We start from the raw sequence: 19,997 nt of genomic DNA, 5'->3' as shown, positions 1-19,997 counted from the left end.
TTTTACAATTAGATACTATTATACACGTAATTTGTACACCTTTAAGTCTTTATATATATATAATGTATACACGATGGATTGCGGATTGCCAAGATTCAACGAAACCTTAGCGACTGAAGAAGTAGAAGGAGAAGTGAAGTAAGACGACTTGCCCTCAAATCCTTGTTTCCTTCCCGAAGACTTCAAGCTATAGAAGAGGAATAGATGGCAATGCAACAGTGAGCAGCGTTTGATGAATTTCAAAATTGGATACTATTATACACGTAATTTGTACACATTTAAGTCTTTATATATAAATAATGTATACACGATGGATTGCGGATTGCCAACATAGAACAAGAACCTTAAAGACTGAAGAAGTAGAAGGAGAAGTGAAGTAAGACGATTTGACCTCAAATCCTTGTTTCCTTCCCGAAGACTTGCAGTTATAGAAGAGGAATAGATGGCAATGCAACAGTGAGCAGCGTTTGAAGAATTTCACAATTGTATACTATTATACACGTAATTTGTACACCTTTAAGTCTTTATATATAAATAATGTATACACGATGGATTGCGGATTGCCAAGATAGAACAAAACCTTAGAGATTGAAGAAGTAGAGGGAGAAGTGAAGTAAGACGACTTGCCCTTAAATCCTTGTTTCCTTCTCGAAGACTTGAAGCTATAGAAGAGGAATAGATGGCAATGCAACCGTGAGCAGCGTTTGATGAATTTCACAATTCGATACTATTATACACGTAATTTGAACACCTTTAAGTCTTTATATATAAATAATGTATACACATTGGTTTGCGGATTGCCAAGATTGAACAAAACCGTAGAGATTGAAGAAGTAGAGGGAGAAGTGAAGTAAGACGACTTGCCCTTAAATCCTTGTTTCCTTCTCCAAAACTTGAAGCTATAGAAGAGGAATAGATGGCAATGCTACAGTGAGCAGCGTTTTATGAATTTCACAATTGGATACTATTATACACGTAATTTGTACACCTTTAAGTCTTTATATATAAATAAATTATACACGATGGATTGCGGATTGCCAAGATTGAAGGAAACCTTAGAGACTGAAGAAGTAGAGGGAGAAGTGAATTAAGACGACTTGACCTAAAATCCTTGTTTCCTTCTCGACGACTTGCAGTTATAGAAGAGGAATAGATTGCAATGCTACAGTGAGCAGCGTTTTATGAATTTCACAATTGGATACTATTATACACGTGATTTGTACACCTTTAAGTCTTTATATATAAATAATGTATACACGATGGATTGCGGATTGCCAAGATTGAACGAAACCTTAGAGACTGAAGAAGTAGAGGGAGAAGTGAATTAAGACGACTTGACCTCAAATCCTTGTTTCCTTCTCGACGACTTGCAGTTATAGAAGAGGAATAGATGGCAATGCTACAGTGAGCAGCGTTTGATGAATTTCACAATTGGATACTATTATACACGTAATTTGTACACCTTTAAGTCTTTATATATAAATAATATATACACGATGGATTGCGGATTGGCAAGAGAGAACAAAACCTTAGAGACTGATGAAGTTGAGGGAGAAGTGAAGTAAGACGACTTGACCTCAAATCCTTGTTTCCTTCTCGAAGACTTGAAGCTATAGAAGGGGAATAGATGGCAATACTACAGTGAGCAGCGTTTTATGAATTTCACAATTGGATACTATTATACACGTAATTTGTACACCTTTAAGTCTTTATATATAAATAATGTATTCACGATGGATTGCGGATTGCCAAGATTCAACGAAACCTTAGAGACTGAAGAAGTACAGGGAGAAGTGAAGTAAGTCGATTTGCCCTCAAATCCTTGTTTCCTTCTCGAAGACTTGAATCTATAGAAGAGGCATAGATAGCAATGCAACAGTGAGCAGCGTTTGATGAATTTTACAATTGGATACTATTATACACGTAATTTGTACACCTAAGTCTTTATATATAAATAATGTATACACGATGGATTGCGGATTGCCAACATAGAACAAGACCTTAGAGACTGAAGAAGCAGAGGGAGAAGTGAAGTAAGACGATTTGCCCTGAAGTCCTTGTTTCCTGCTCGAATACTTGCAGCTATAGAAGAGGAATAGATGTCAATGAAACAGTGAGCAGCGTTTGATGAATTATACAATTGGATACTATTATACACTTAATTTGTACACCTTTAAGTCTTTATATATAAATAATGTATACACGATGGATTGCGGATTGCCAAGATAGAACAAAACCTTAGAGTTTGATAAAGTAGAGGGAGAAGAGAAGTAAGACGACTCGAACTTAAATCCTTGCTTCCTTCTCGAAGACTTGAAGCTATAGAAGAGGAATAGATTGCAATGCAACCGTGAGCAGCGTTTGATGAATTTCACAATTCGATACTATTATACACAAAATTTGAACACCTTTAAGTCTTTATATATAAATAAGGTATACACGATGGATTGCGGATTGCCAAGATAGAACAAAACCTTAGAGACTGAAGAAGTAGAGGGAGAAGTGAAGTAAGACGACTTGACCTCAAATCCTTGTTTCCTTCTCGAACACTTGCAGTTATAGAAGAGGAATAGATTGCAATGCAACCGTAAGCAGCGTTTGATGAATTTCACAATTCGATACTATTATACACGTAATTTGTACACCTTTAAGGCTTTATATATAAATAATGTATACACGATGGGTTGCGGATTGCCAAGATTCAACGAAACCTTAGAGACTGAAGAAGTAGAGGGAGAAGTGAATTAAGACGACTTGACCTCAAATCCTTGTTTCCTTCTCGAATACTTGCAGTTATAGAAGAGGAATAGATTGCAAGGCAACCGTGAGCAGCGTTTGATGAATTTCACAATTCGATACTATTATACACGAAATTTGTACACCTTTAAGTCTTTATATATAAATAATATATACACGATGGGTTGCGGATTGCCAAGATAGAACAAAACCTTAGAGACTGATGAAGTTGAGGGAGAAGTGAAGTAAGACGACTTGACCTCAAATCCTTGTTTCCTTCTCGAAGACTTGAAGCTATAGAAGAGGAATAGATGGCAATGCCACAGTGAGAAGCGTTTGATGAATTTCACAATTGGATACTATTATACACGTAATTTGTACACCTTTAAGTCTTCATATATAAATAATATATACACGATGGATTGCGGATTGCCAAGATACAACAAAACCTTAGAGACTAAAGAAGTTGAGGGAGAAGTGAAGTAAGACGACTTGCCCTCAAATCCTTGTTCCCTTCTCGAAGACTTGCAGCTATAGAAGAGCAATAGATGGCAATGCAACAGTGAGCAGCGCCTGAAGAATTTCACAATTGTATACTATTATACACGTAATGTGTACACCTTTAAGCCTTTATATATAAATAATGTATACACGATGGATTGCGGATTGCCAACATAGAACATAACCTTAGAGTTTGATGAAGTAGAGGGAGAAGTGAAGTAAGACGACTCGAACTTAAATCCTTGTTTCCTTCTCGAACACTTGCAGTTATAGAAGAGGAATAGATTGCAATGCAACCGTGAGCAGCGTTTGATGAATTTCACAATTCGATACTATTATACAGATAATTTGTACACCTTTAAGTCTTTATATATAAATAATGTATACACGATGCATTGCGGATTGCCAAGATAGAACAAAACCTGAGAGACTGAAGAAGTAGAGGGAGAAGTGAATTAAGACGGCTTGACATAAAATCCTTGTTTCCTTCTCAAACACTTGCAGTTATAGAAGAGGAATAGATTGCAATGCAACCGTAAGCAGCATTTGATGAATTTCACAATTCGATACTATTATACACGTAATTTGTACACCTTTAAGGCTTTATATATAAATAATGTATACACGATGGGTTGCGGATTGCCAAGATTCAGCGAAACCTTAGAGACTGAAGAAGTAGAGGGAGAAGTGAATTAAGACGACTTGACCTCAAATCCTTGTTTCCATCTCGAACACTTGCAGTTATAGAAGAGGAATAGATTGCAATGCAACCGTGAGCAGCGTTTGTTGAATTTCACAATTCGATACTATTATACACGTAATTCGTACACCTTTAAGTCTTTATATATAAATAATGTATACACAACGGATTGCGAATTGCCAAGATTGAACAAAACCTTAGAGATTGAAGAAGTAGAGGGAGAAGTGAAGTAAGACGACTTTCCCTTAAATCCTTGTTTCCTTCTCGAAGACTTGATGCTATAGAAGAGGAATAGATGGCAATGCAACCGTGAGCAGCGTTTGATGAATTTCACAATTGGATACTATTATACACGTAATTTGTACACCTTTAAGTCTTTATATATAAATAATGTATACACGATGGATTGCGGATTGCCAAGATAGAACAAAACCTTAGAGACTGATGAAGTTGAGGGAGAAGTAAAGTAAGACGACTTGACCTCAAATCCTTGTTTCCTTCTCGAAGACTTGCAGTTATAGAAGAGGAATAGATGGCAATGCTACAGTGAGCAGCGTTTGATGAATTTCACAATTGGATACTATTATACACGTAATTTGTACACCTTTAAGTCTTTACATATAAATAATGTAATCACGATGGATTGCGGATTGCCAAGATTCAACGAAACCTTAGAGACTGAAGAAGTAGATGGAGAAGTGAATTAAGACGACATGACCTCAAATCCTTGTTTCCTTCTCGAAGACTTGCAGTTATAGAAGAGGAATAGATGGCAATTCTACAGTGAGCAGCGTTTGATGAATATCACAATTGGATACTATTATACAAGTAATTTGTACACCTTTAAGTATTTATATATAAATAATGTATACACGATGGATTGCGGATTGCCAAGATAGAACAAAACCTTAGAGACTGAAGAAGTTGAGGGAGAAGTGAAGTAAGACGACTTGACCTCAAATCCTTGTTTCCTTCTCGAAGACTTGAAGCTATAGAAGAGGAATAGATGGCAATGCTACAGTGAGAAGCGTTTGATGAATTTCACAATTGTATACTTCTATACACGTAATTTGTACACCATTAAGTATTTATATATAAATAAAGTAAAGAACGTTGGATAGCGGATTGCAAAGATAGAACAAAACCTTAGAGACTAGAGAAGTAGAGACAGAAGTGAAGTAAGACGACTTGCCCTCAAATCCTTGTTTCCTTCTCGAAGTCTTGAAGCTATAGAAGAGGAATAGATAGCAATGCAACAGTGAGCAGCGTTTGATGAATTTTACAATTAGATACTATTGTACACGTAATTTGTACACCTTTAAGTCTTTATATATAAATATTGTATACACGATGGATTGCGGATTGCCAACATAGAACAAAACCTTAGAGACTGAAGAAGTAGAGGGAGAAGTGAAGTAAGACGACTTGCCCTCAAATCCTTGTTTCCTTCTCGAAGACTTGCAGTTATGGAAGAGGAATAGATGGCAATGCAACATTGAGCAGCGATTGAAGAAATTCACAATTGGATACTATTATACATGCAATTTGTACACCTTTAAGTCTTTATATATAAATAATGTATACACGATGGATTGCGAATTGCCAAGATAGAACAAAACCTTAGAGACTGAAGAAGTTGAGGGAGAAGTGAATTAAGACGACTTGACCTCAAATCCTTGTTTCCTTCTCGAAGACTTGAAGCTATAGAAGAGGAATAGATGGCAATGCTACAGTGAGAAGCGTTTGATGAATTTCACAATTGTATACTTCTATACACGTAATTTGTACACCTTCAAGTCTTTATATATAAATAAAGTATACACGTTGGATTACGGATTGCCAAGATAGAACAAAACCTTAGAGACTGAAGAAGTAGAGACAGAGGTGAAGTAAGACGACTTGCCCTCAAATCCTTGTTTCCTTCTCGAAGTCTTGAAGCTATAGAAGAGGAATAGATAGCAATGCAACAGTGAGCAGCGTTTGATGAATTTTACAATTAGATACTATTGTACACGTAATTTGTACACCTTTAAGTCTTTATATATAAATATTGTATACACGATGGATTGCGGATTGCCAACATAGAACAAAACCTTAGAGACTGAAGAAGTAGAGGGAGAAGTGAAGTAAGACGACTTGCCCTCAAATCCCTGTTTCCTTCTCGAAGACTTGCAGTTATGGAAGAGGAATAGATGGCAATGCAACATTGAGCAGCGTTTGAAGAAATTCACAATTGGATACTATTATACACGTAATTTGTACACCTTTAAGTCTTTATATATAAATAATGTATAAACGATGGATTGCGGATTGCCAAGATTGATCAAAACCTTAGAGACTTAAGAAGTAGAAGGAGAAGTAAAGTAAGACGACTTGACCTCAAATCCTTGTTTCCTTCTCGAAGATTTGAAGCTGTAGAAGAGGAATAGATGGCAATGCTACAGTGAGCAGCGTTTGATGAATTTCACAGTGGGATACTATTATACATGTAATTTGTACACCTTTAAGTTTTTATATATAAATAATGTATACACGATGGATTGCGGATTGCCAAGATTGAACAAAACCTTAGAGATTGAAGAAGTGGAGGGAGAAGTGAAGTAAGACGACTTTCCCTTAAATCCTTGTTTCCTTCTTCAAGACTTGATGCTATAGAAGAGGAATAGATGGCAATGCAACCGTGAGCAGCATTTGATGAATTTCACAATTGGATACTATTATACACGTAATTTTTACACCTTTAAGTCTTTATATATAAATAATGTATACACGATGGATTGCGGATTGCCAAGATAGAACAAAACCTTAGAGACTGATGAAGTTGAGGGAGAAGTGAAGTAAGACGACTTGCCCTTAAATCCTTGTTTCCTTCTCGAAGACTTGCAGTTATGGAAGAGGAATAGATGGCAATGCAACATTGAGCAGATTTTGTTGAATTTCACAATTGGATACTATTATACACGTAATTTGTACACCTTTAAGTCTTTACATATAAATAATGTAATCACGATGGATTGCGGATTGCCAAGATTCAACGAAACCTTAGAGACTGAAGAAGTATATGGAGAAGTGAATTAAGACTACTTGACCTCAAATCCTTGTTTCCTTCTCGAAGACGTGCAGTTATAGAAGAGGAATAGATGGCAATGCTACAGTGAGAAGCGTTTGATGAATTTCACAATTGTATACTTCTATACACGTAATTTGTATACCTTTAAGTCTTTATATATAAATAAAGTATACACGTTGGATTGCGGATTGCCAACATAGAACAAAACCTTAGAGACTGAAGAAGTAGAGGGAGAAGTGAAGTAAGACGACTTGCCCTCAAATCCTTGTTTCCTTCTCGAAGACTTGCAGTTATGGAAGAGGAATAGATGGCAATTCTACAGTGAGCAGCGTTTGAAGAAATTCACAATTGGATACTATTATACACGTAATTTGTACACCTTTAAGTCTTTATATATAAATAATGTATACACGATGTATTGCGAATTGCCAAGATAGAACAAAACCTTAGAGACTGAAGAAGTTGAGGGAGAAGTGAAGTAAGACGACTTGACCTCAAATCCTTGTTTCCTTCTCGAAGACTTGAAGCTATAGAAAAGGAATAGATGGCAATGCTACAGTGAGAAGCGTTTGATGAATTTCACAATTGTATACTTCTATACACGTAATTTGTACACCTTTAAGTCTTTATATATAAATAAAGTATACACGTTGGATTGCGGATTGCCAAGATAGAACAAAACCTTAGAGACTGAAGAAGTAGAGACAGAAGTGAAGTAAGACGACTTGCCCTCAAATCCTTGTTTCCTTCTCGAAGTCTTGAAGCTATAGAAGAGGAATAGATAGCAATGCAACAGTGAGCAGCGTTTGATGAATTTTACAATTATATACTATTGTACACGTAATTTGTACACCTTTAAGTCTTTATATATAAATATTTTATACACGATGGATTGCGGATTGCCAACATAGAACAAAACCTTAGAGACTGAAGAAGTAGAGGGAGAAGTAAAGTAAGACGACTTGCCCTCAAATCCTTGTTTCCTTCTCGAAGACTTGCAGTTATTGAAGAGGAATAGATGGCAATGCAACATTGAGCAGCGTTTGAAGAAATTCACAATTGGATACTATTATACACGTAATTTGTACACCTTTAAGTCTTTATATATAAATAATGTATACACGATGGATTGCGGATTGCCAAGATTGAACAAAACCTTAGAGACTGAAGAAGTAGAAGGAGAAGTGAAGTAAGACGACTTGCCTTAAATCCTTGTTTCCTTCTCGAAGACTTGAAGCTGTAGAAGAGGAATAGATGGCAATGCTACAGTGAGCAGCGTTTGATGAATTTCACAGTTGGATACTATTATACATGTAATTTGTACACCTTTAAGTTTTTATATATAAATAATGTATACACGATGGATTGCGGATTGCCAAGATTGAACAAAACTTTAGAGACTGAAGAAGTAGAGGGAGAAGTGAAGTATGACGACTTGCCCTTAAATCCTTGTTTCCTTCTAGAGGACTTGAAGCTATAGAAGAGGAATAGATGGCAATGCAACATTGAGCAGCGTTTGAAGAAATTCACAATTGGATACTATTATACACGTAATTTGTACACCTTTAAGTCTTTATATATAAATAATATATACACGATGGATTGCGGATTGCCATGATTGAACAAAACCTTAGAGACTGAAGAAGTAGAAGGAGAGGTGAAGTAAGACGACTTGCCTTAAATCCTTGTTTCCTTCTCGAAGACTTGAAGCTGTAGAAGAGGAATAGATGGCAATGCTACAGTGAGCAGCGTTTGATGAATTTCACAGTTGGATACTATTATACATGTAATTTGTACACTTTTAAGTTTTTATATATAAATAATGTATACACGATGGATTGCGGATTGCCAAGATTGAACAAAACTTTAGAGGCTGAAGAAGTAGAGGGAGACGTGAAGTAAGACAACTTGCCCTTAAATCCTTGTTTCCTTCTAGAGGACTTGAAGCTATAGAAGAGGAATAAATGGCAATGCTACAGTGAGCAGCGTTTGATGAATTTCACAATTAGATACTATTATACACGTAATTTGTACTCCTTTAAGTCCTTATATATAAAGAATGTAATCGCGATGGATTGTGGATTGCCAAGATAGAACAAAACCTTAGAGACTGAAGAAGTAGAGGGAGAAGTGAAGTAAGAAGACGACCTCAAATCCTTTTTTCCTTCTCGAAGACTTGAAGCTATAGAAGAGGAATAGATAGCAATGCAACAGTGAGCAGCCTTTGATGAATTTCACAATTCGATAGTATTATACACGTAATTTGTACACCTTTAAGTCTTTATATATAAATAATATATACACGATGGATTGCGGATTGCCAAGATGAACCCAAACCTTAGAGACTGGAGAAGTAGAGGGAGCAGTGATGTAAGACGATTTGCCATAAAATCCTTGTTTCCTTTTCGAAGACTTGCAGTTATAGAAGAGGAATAGATGGCAATTCTACAGTGAGCAGCGTTTGATGAATTTTACAATTGGATACGATTATATGTATGTATTTTGTACACCTTTAAGTCTTTCTATATAAATAATGTATATACGATGGATTGCGGATTGCCGAGATGAAACCAAACCTTAGAGACTGGAGAAGTAGAGGGAGCAGTGATGTAAGACGATTTGCCTTAAAATCCGTGTTTCCTTCTCGAAGACTGGCAGTTATAGAAGAGGAATAGATGGCAATGCTACAGTGAGCAGTGTTTGATGGATTTTACAATTGGATACGATTGTATACGTAATTTGTACACCTTTAAGTCTTTCTATATAAATAATGTATATACGATGGATTGCGGATTGCCAAGGTGAAACCAAACCTTAGAGACTGGAGAACTAGAGGGAGAAGAGAAATTAGATGTTGTTCTCTTTATTTGATTTTAGATCTTCTAAACTGAATTACCATTGTTTATTTCTTTCAAAAGTGATACCTGCTTGTTAGTATTCATCTTCAGATAAGAAATATGCTCTCTGTTTCGACCTTAATATCTTGTAATTACTTTGTAAATTTTATATATCACTTTTTGTGTCTTTTTCTGTGGTTTGTTAATTGTGTTGAACAATTGTAGTAATGATATTAAATTGTTGTCTTTTTGAATGTTTGTTATTTATTTACAGTAGAATGTTAGTAAGCTAATTATTATCCTAATCATTAAGGACATGTTTATTATTTATTTTGTTTGCAACCTTTGGTGAAAATGTTGTGATATTTTGTAGTTATTTTTTGTTGTTTTCAATTTATTTGTGACTATTTTCATACCGGGACTACTTGATTGCAATGCCACAACTCATGTCACTGCGTCATCGGGGAGGCCCCCCCCACCCAATTCTCTTTTGCAAACAGAATACCGTAAATAGTGCAATGGCTTTAGTAGCTTACAATAAGTAAAGTAGTTTAATTCACCTAGAATGTTTCTTAACATGTTCATGAAATTTATAGAATTCCTGCCGTCTATGAACTAACTCATGGGCTGTTCACAATTTGAAATAGCGCGAAATGCAGTAGTTGATATTTTTATGTATATCCTTAATATGTGCCAGACAGAACTGCTCAAATCTGCTCAACATGGCTTTGACAGACAAATCTAATACATATATACGCTTCACAATAACTGCACACAAACCTATCCTTAAGCTATAATCTTCTTTATATACAGTATATACCCGTATGTATGTGTTCATATTTGTATGTACAGTATGGTTGTTCCCGGGATAACTCTCCAACGCCCTGAGCAATTTCAACCAAATTTGGTACACACATCACTTACGATCTGAAAATAAATACTGGTGTGGTAAGACACCCCTGGCACCCCTAGGTTGGGGGTTGGAATGGAGTGTATCTGTAAACAAATTAGTTACATTTTACACTATAGTTAGAATTCATTATTTTCCTGTCTAATATAAGATTGGGATAGATAAATAAATACCATGGCAACACCGGGTAATCTTCTAGTATTCTACATATAACCAAGCACGTCTTGACCTTCTACGTGGTTGTTATCTTCGTAGAACTTTTGAAGAGAAGAATTACTTTTCGAGTAATTAGACACACGGTCTCACTCTGAACTGATGACTAGTTCGATTATCGCATCTGCGGTGCTGTCACCTACTGACACTAGTGTAAACTCCACACGATTTCTTAGCATTGGCTGGAAATACGTATGATGTTCAAATCTGCCCCATTTGCAAATGTGCCCCAGTCTCGCCTAATCGAGTGAGTATTGAAGACAGTTTCTCGTTCCCACTTACGAATTACAAAACATGTCCCATCTTTTTGACACTAAATGTCGAACAATTTGCCACTTTGTACACTAAGTCTATTTCATGCACAGTAAGGTAACCCCAGCCAATACATTTTTCGTAGAAGTTATCCTGACAGATATTCTTAACCATTAATTCCGGCGCGGTAGCACTAGAAGAGACGATTCCACCCAGGTAGAACAGCAACAGCCAGAGAAATATCAGCCGAAGCCAGGCCGGATCTCTAGCTCAGTGGTTTGTCAACCTTCGTGGGGAAGTGGTTAGCACAGCGCGCTGCATTGCCAGGGATCCCCGGTTCGAACATGGTTGATTGTGTTTGTCCAGATAACAATATAGAAAAGATTGACACATGTCCAAATTTGAGAAGAAACGTGAAAAAACGGGAGGTACTACCGCTTACGGTTATTCTTTTTCATTAAAAAAAAAGTGGTTGAGCAATGACATGGTATGTCAGAGACTCGAGTTCGAATCCTGATGCAGCCTGCAATTTTCGATGAATTCCACATAGTACATCTCCTGTGTGTGCCTAATTTAATGAAAATCATTAAATTTACATCAATGTACAGATGAGATTTCGGAAAATACATACATGTTACATACATTGCAGTAAAGAATGACTGGGGTAAGAAATCGATTAAAGCGATTGCTTCTACCCGGCGGGAACATCAGCCAATAAGCTGTGGCGTTGCAGTCACGTGTGGCTTCTGAACTCCCATCATTCCGATCGGCAGCGTCACTCTCATTGGCCACGAGTTGAGCTCGGCCTTGTTCGAAAGCAGAACGGTTGGGTTTTCATTAAAAATGGATGATTTCCTCCCTCCAGTTATTCTTTACCTTGTGCTCTGTAAGGTATGTGTAATATTTCGACGTATTCATCGAAATATCAGCTTTACATGGATGTAGATCAACATGACAATTTTGTTTCATAACTGCTGTCATAATCATTAAAGCTACCCCTAGCGATGAAAAATCCCATCCTACAGAATAGAACAAAACCAAGTGAGAACTTTGTTTATAATAAAGCGTTCTCAGTTGACTGGTGTTGACTGAAAGGTCCATACCCAGGGTGTACAGTGTTGCCAGCTTTTGGTAGGGTAAAGAGGGGACAGATGGTGCACATTTTCATTCAACGAAAAAAAGCTGTTCATTTATCTTGTTATTTATTTTTAATGTAGATGGCATCATATTTCAATTCATGGGAAAAAATAAAAATATTCAATGGCTAAGTTCTGTGTCACCATGTAACGACAATATGCACGCAATGAAAGAGTAGATTTTTGCAATCTGTCACCACCTGGGTGGGTAAGATGGCGCAATGGGAATGCTATCTGAATAGAGCAGTTTAGCGTCTCACAACTTCCTCTTGGCAGCCTGTAGTTCCATTTTTTTCAGTCTTCCACACACAGAGAACTTATCAGGATAAACGTAACAAGTTTCATGTGGCTAGTTTATGTATTTGTTGCATTGTATTCAATCTACTGTGGACGCTGTCTTTTCGTAGAGTTGTAGGCACTCAACGCATTCAATTTCATTGTCGATAATAGATTCGACCTTGTCACAGAACATAAGCCAAGATGAAGATGACGATGATGAAAATGAAGAGATGGTTAGATGTCTTCCGCAGGCCGTCTTCTTGGAAATTTGCAGTTCTTTCTTCAGGACCTCGGGTTTAAACTTCGTATTCTCAATGAAATCTTCTCGGGTCAAAACTTATCGTCCTCTCTCAACTATCAGTAGATGTGCTGGGCTGTGGTATTGGAGGGTGGTGCAAATGCAAGACCTAGAATAACGGACTCATCAAGGGGAAATATGCCGTTAGCCTTGAATTCTACAATTCCATAAGTTCTTGGAAAGATGTCGTCTTCGTAGAGTAGGCTCTCGTATGTGGAATTCTCGACTCGCTTCCCGCACTTTCATCTCGTTAATCACACTGTACACCATTTTGAAGGTCTTCCTCCGTCCGAGATACTCGTTCCGTTGTTCTCTGACGATTCCTCGGCATATTGCTGCAAAAATGTGCAAAGAATGCATCTGTAACTGATTTATTTTATTTCGCATTTTGTACCACTTTTGCCTAACTTTCGAAAAGTGACGAGTGATGAAATTGATGAACGGACACTCACAAACATCCATGCCCAAGTCGGGATTCGAACCCGGACCCCCCTGGCGTCGTAGCACGACGTACTAACCACTCCTCCGCGGATTGAAGAGAAAAGTATGGGAGGTGTTCCCTGGAAACAGCCAAACCAACTAAGATAAGAGTCTCTTGCAAAATGATAGCGAAGGCACTCTGCTCGCAAGCGTCCGTGAGGAAAACCTAACCTAGAAGAAGTGAGGGAAAACCTTGACATGCACCCATTCATCCCTAACCATTCGAAAAGGTACTCATTTTTACTTGCACGGAACTGTTCGGAGCGAAACCGTCCCGAAGCCAGTTTATGCATAATCTCATCTTCTTCCCCCTTCCCCTGCATCTTTTAACCTAACCAGGCAGTTCATTTTCAGCAGGATTTTTATACGTCCAGGAACCTATAAATTCTAATGGCTTCTATTGGATTCCGCTGCACGACAGGAACCTTTTCTTCTCGCACGATTTAACTTCGGTCCAAGTTGCGTATTTTTTAATTGAAAACAGGTTCCTGGACAGAATTAAAATTAATCCGCAGAAAAGGTCCCTGTACCGAATTGAAATTCATCCTGAAAGAACGTTCCTGGACCGAATTGAAATTCATCAGGAAAAAAGGTTCGTGGACCGAATTGAAATTCATCCTGGAAAGTTTTTTTTATATTATTATTACGATGAAATATTAGCGCCGTCTATCGCTGCACTTTTTGACTCTCTTTGCACCGAAGCGTCTAGTTCGTTGATTTGGAGTCAGGTAGTGTATTTGGTATCTGCACCGTCTGCACTACCTTCCGGCGTATGATCACGTACCGAGTGCTAACTAATCAAATGAACGTTTAAAGCAACGGACAGGCACTTGTTGAATCTTCTGAACATGATAATCGCTTTCCGTCTAGTTGGTTGAACGTCATTTTCTTGCACCACCCTGACACTGGATACACCTGCACTGCACCGAGTGTCAAAAAGTGTAGCGAAGTAGTCGGGGCTGCTAGAGTCCGGCAGAATTAACTTGAGAGAAATGGCCGCTCTGTGAGTGATGCAACTGCGCTCGAATTGGCTAGAACGGGGGACTTCCCGCTGTAACGGGCCAATGGAAACTCTACAAACTCTACTCTAAGAGTTTCCGTTGGCTCGTTCCAGCGGGAAGTCCCCCGCTCTGGCCAATTCGAGCGCAGTTGCATCACTCACCGAGCGGCCATTTCTCTCAAGTTAATTCTGCCGGACTGTGGTACAACTGGTCTGTCATGCGTTCTTTCTTCACATCGTGGAGGAATGTCTTTTCGATCAGGACGACGCTGCACACAGTGGAAGTGATGAACACGCGTGCTGTTTTCAGAAGCTTTCAACTGCAAGTTACGTAACTTCTACTCTGATTGCATAATACACTCCACTTTCTACAGTATTTATGAAATGACCCTGGTATCAAATTTTATTTCAAGCGGTGCAGAATTTCAGATTTCGCGCTGAAACACGCTGGGGTTTGAGCCCAATACACCGTATATCAAACCTGGTATGATAAGAGTTATTGATATTTTAGATGTGTAAGAATACGAAGCACCCCGAAATCAGCTTGTGCTGGAGCTCCGATTGTGACATAGGGATATGTAGGAAACGCAGGTAAGTGAAAAACTGGAAGAGTTGCGAAGTGGAACAACGGATAATGTCAACGGAATTGAATTCTACATTTCTCAAAGGTTTGTACGAGTAGCCTAGTAAAAATGCTCGGAAGAAAGTACTACACATTTACTCCTCTTTACACAGTGAAGAATTCTTTGTTTATAGGCCGCTTTATACACAGATAGGCTAATCTGGACAGGACCTACAGTTTATATTAGCTAGCCCCGTCTAATTGACTGCACTTTTTGACCCTCTCTGCACTCATGCGTGCAGTAGGCAACACGTTGCATCACCGACTCGTCTGCTGCGTTCATTTGGTGTCAAGTAGAGTATTTGGTGTCTAAACCGCTTGCATTACGTTCTGGAGTGGTGTAATAGCTCCGTCTAGTTGGCTGCACTTTTTGACAGTCGGTGCAGTGCATCCAGTGTCAGGTTGGTGTCAGGCTGGTGCAAGGAAATTACGTTCGACCAACTAGACGGACAGCGGTGTTCAAGTTCAGAAGATGCAACAAATGCGTGTCTGCTGCTTTAAACTGTCATTTATTAGTTAGCACGCAACACGTGCTTGTGAACTCATCTTCAGCATATGTCTGTAAGACACAATTAAAAAAAAAATTATTGGGCACAAATAGTTAGCACATTATATTTTAGTGAAAAATTGAATAGAGTTAAGCGCAGAAAAACACTGAATACCCTTATTCATCTTCATATTTCAAATCCCTGACTACTGTCATGAATATGTGATTGTGTGTGTGTGTGTGTGTGTGTGTGTGTGTATGTGTGTGTGTGTGGATGTGTGTGTGTGTGTGTGTGTGTGTGTGGGTGGGTGGGTGGGTGTGTTTGTGTGCGTGCGCGCACATGCCAAAATACACACAATTAAAATTATGTTTGTATTTTAATTGCCTTGCATAGCATTTTTTTTGCTACCTTTGGTTAAATTCAACGACGAGGATGAATGACAATAATATTGAATTGATGAAGATGTATTTGCAAGGGACACGGATGGCCATGGCGGGACTCGATCACAGGAATTTCGGTGGCGAGATCTAAAGTAGACAACTAGACGAACTCGGCTGTAGAGTCTGATAAAATAGAAGAGGGCATTGGAAGAAAAGGAATAGAGTAAAACTTGAGGCAGAACCTATTAATATGTTTATGACTTCGAGCGACATAGCCTCGATAGCCTGCATTTATAGCAGAATATGCTAGAAAGAGGAATAATCGGCACTTGTCTATCTCTGACGAACTCGCTCATTTGAAAACGAATTTCTGATTAATAGAATATTATCCTACAATACAGGCAACCGAATCTACACAAAAGCTGGATGGGTTGCATAGAAGGCACGCGTTCAGGTTCAGACCTAAGTCGTAAAGCTTGTGATCATCTGATTCCAAGAAACTTGCGATTTATGGTTCTGACTCCACCTTAGCGTCAAGGTGAAGTAAATGAAGGCGTTATAAACGGCCGATTAAATTTCATATAGCGATATCCGGATATATATATATATATATATATAAAAAAAACATTAAACTTTAATTCTTTGAACATGTGAACATGTTCACTTAGTGGGACCTCCCCGATGGTGATGCATTAGCTGTAACGTCCCCGCCTTGTAATTAAGGGGGTTCCGGGTTTGATAACCGGTGGAGGCACATAGCGCTTTAGATCTCACTTCAAACTGTAGGTCCAGTCCGGATCTGTTGATAAAATAGACTCAAAACTCATAGTCACATATCAATTTAGTGTATACGGTATCCGTGTCTTCGAACGGATTGGTTTGTTGCTTCGTGTTTTTTAATCACTGCCCAATTCTCAATGCTCATTGGTGTATTTTCATTCACTCAGTCAGGGGGATATTTGAAAAAAATATATATATTGAGAAAATTCATTAACGCATCCGTTTTGATTATTTTACGTTGCTTTTCTACGTCTAGGATAATCGCAGCGATGGGGATGAAAGATGAATTGTGGAACATCCACGATACTTTACATAGAATGAATTATGCTACCATGTTCCTTGATTGCCTTACACTATCAAATGAAGCGAAGCAATTGAATATACGAATGCAGTCTGTCCAATATAAAGATATGCATTTCAAGGGTCAGGTGAGAGAAAACCAAGTAGGTGAATTTTCTGTCGTAAACAAGTTGTAATTAATTGATTGATTTAATTTCTGCATTACTGCCATTTTGACTAATAGAAAAGATAATACCGTTGTAGATTTAGCGATTGAATGAACTGAAAAAGTTTGGGAGTATATACATTTGGGATATTTGTACCCATCACATCATACGGAGACAAGCATCTTACAAAAAATAAAATCAGCACCTGTCTCTGAGAACTAAATCTCCTTTCCTCGTTAATCTCTGAGGCGTTCAGCATACATAAGGACAAAACACAGGACAGAACACATTATACTGGCCGTAAGTCTAGGCACCACAACCTTGTTGATCTACAAAAAGTGCAGTTACCCTGTGTACTACGTGGAAGTATGGTTGACTTTTGAATACGTTTTCAAAGGTGACCCTCGCAAACAACTGTATCCTTACCAAGCGTACTACATCGCTAGCCCACTTAAGTCCTCTTGATTCAATATTTAAAATATTGAATTATGAAATTGGTTTATTTTCCTTCGCTTTTCTGCCACTTTTGTCTAATACCGACGATGAGGATGAGTGATTATGTAATGAAATTGATGAAGGGATACTCAAAAGAACACACAGCCATGGATTCGAACCGAGGACCACTGGCGTGGGAGTGCGGTGTGATAACCTGATACACCATATCACCACACTGCACAGAAAGCCCATATGCTGAATAACAGATTTATTTCACAAAATGAAATAAGAAGCAAACATAGTACACGAATACTACAGTTTTCGGAGTACTCACGGCCAGCCCACTTCGAAACACGGATTGCACACAAACATCGTGCACCGCTCACAGTCTGTACAGCAAGTGTCTGACGTGAATCACTCGACCCCGCCGGTCAGCGTTGCCATTTGGCAGTGCTGCCCTCACATAATGGCGGAATTTACAGGTATTACACACCTTATGGTCATATCTCCCCCTCCCTGAAGAGAATCATTTTTGACATAAGAAAAAATTATTTACAATACACAAAATATACAAGAAAATATAACAAGTTTAGTCCAAAGTTCAAAATAAATATTTGAATAAACAAAAATCAACTTAAATTTTTATCCTGTTCCACACTTCAGGCTATTTGTTCATAAATTCATCCAAATAAAATTTCCTTTTTTCTACACAACAATTCCATTTTTTCAAGTTTTCTACTTGATGGTTTTCTGTTACTTTTCCTTTACTTAATTCAATTAAACTAAATACACCTTTTCTGATCTCCTTAAAAACATAATAGGGACCTTCATATACATTACAATATTTTCTAATCCTCTTGTCAACAAGACTACTGAGATAATGTGTTTTGAAAAATACCAAATCATGAATTTTGATCTCATCTTTTTTCTGTTGTGTTACATTATGTCTCAAGTTTCTTAGTGCATAGTGGCTGAAAAAAGTTTATCATCCCAATTAATTTCTTCTGTCTGGGGAATATTTAAACAATTTATTACACTGGTATCTATCTTACGATTGAACATTAATTCCACTGGTGCATATCCTAAATTGGAATGGATACTATGATTGATTAAATTAACAATAATATCTATATATTTTGGCCAGTCTTCTTGACTTTCTGAACAACACATACGCATCATTCTATTCAATTCTGCATGTACCCTTTCTACAAAATTAGAACGTGCATGATAATTTGGAGTATACATTACTTTAATACCTAGAGAACTTAATGTATCCACATGTATCCATATATTTGAATGGAATGTTGTAGCATTATCAGAAACAATGTATGACGAATTCCCTATGATAGGCTTGTCCAACACTCATCCATTCATCCCTATTTACCTTCCCGACCTTTTCCTAACTTCCAACAATATATCAAACCTACAAACCTGTCTTCATTCGCCTAACCTGTAGCATAGGTAGCAATGGTAAGTGCCACGGTCGAATCTTCTCCTGAATTTTAATTAGTTTTACCAAAAATTACTCCGAACCGCTCTCATTACTTGATGATGACTCGCATAGATTTTTCGTTACCTTAAATGACCAGTGCGAACTAGAATCCCCCCCTCCTGGAAGGGAAGACAGTCATTAGTACACAACATACAAAATATACACTGGGAAAAACCTTTAGGTGAAATACCACACCGCGATTCAAAAATACCAGTTTATTGACAAAGAAGAGTATTAATCACTTTTAGACACAAAGACGTTGACCCCCAATGTTACTGACTTTCCGTCACTGTTCATGTAAATGTTCCACATAAGCAACTGCTCAATAACTTACAGATTTTCAGAAGGCACACCTGCACCTTTATATATAACAAGCATATCTGAATAATCACTCAAATCAAGTTGGCATGTTTCATACATATGCCACCCAACATGGATTTCCTTACAAAAAAAATCAGACAGATTTCAAATTTAACTATTACACGAAAACATGCTATCAAACAACTTGTTTTACATTTCAAAGCTGTCCTTAGCTATGAGAGGTTCCATGCCTCTACTAATACTTGCTCAAACGCTCGAGAAAAGTCACATGACCTAGAGCGAAATTCACCATTTTCATTTTAACATACAGATATAGGAAATGCTAAATTCTTCACTACATGAGTCCAAATTTTACTCCTTTCCAGTGATTTAAAGTTCATCCAATTCTCGAATTCGCAGCATTTCAAAATAACAGCGCAATGCCCTTTGTTATGTTTCAGGATTTTACGCGGAAAGTACGCGAAATATGGCCATAGTCGCACCAAACATATGCCGGCATGTGTAGAACACCAGGACGTGGCTTTTTCAAAGTTCCAAATACAACCCTCCAATTGACATTCAGATAAAAGCAGTATTTGTACTCACATTTCTGCAACCAATACAAACCATGTGACTACTGTC

This window comes from Lepisma saccharinum, chromosome 23, assembly GCF_977018435.1.
Source record: "Lepisma saccharinum chromosome 23, izLepSacc3.1, whole genome shotgun sequence".
Taxonomy (NCBI): Eukaryota; Metazoa; Arthropoda; class Insecta; order Zygentoma; family Lepismatidae; genus Lepisma; species Lepisma saccharinum.
The sequence above is the reverse complement of the archived record's forward strand: the minus strand, read 5'-3'. Positions refer to the sequence as shown.